Source organism: Olea europaea, unplaced genomic scaffold, assembly GCF_002742605.1.
Source record: "Olea europaea var. sylvestris unplaced genomic scaffold, O_europaea_v1 scaffold10417, whole genome shotgun sequence".
Taxonomy (NCBI): Eukaryota; Viridiplantae; Streptophyta; class Magnoliopsida; order Lamiales; family Oleaceae; genus Olea; species Olea europaea.
Genome location: NW_019227757.1, coordinates 2684 through 3075, shown reverse-complemented (window position 1 = coordinate 3075; position 392 = coordinate 2684).

The window sequence follows — 392 nt, the reverse complement described above, 5'->3', positions numbered from 1 at the left end:
GTAGAAAATATTCATGGCTGTTGTAATACTAATTGTTCAAAACATTTTGGAATGCTATATGAAGAGAATGAATATGTGGTTAATAAAAATGAGATGTCCATCCTTATTTTGTGCTTACGAAAGGTGTAAATAAGAGGTAAAGTGAGAAGGCCAATTAAAAGTATGATTCTGTAAATGGATAATACATGTGATGGAGTGGAGAAGATGATGAAATATGAACGTGTTTTCTCCCCCATTTTAGCATAAAATTGAATTGGTGATAACAATCCCTACCTTTATATTGTCTTTGCGAAAAACATCCCTACCTTTACATTCTATTTGTGAAAAACATCCCTACCTTTACAATGTATTTGCGAAAAACATCCCTACCTTTGTTAAAAATTGTGCAAACC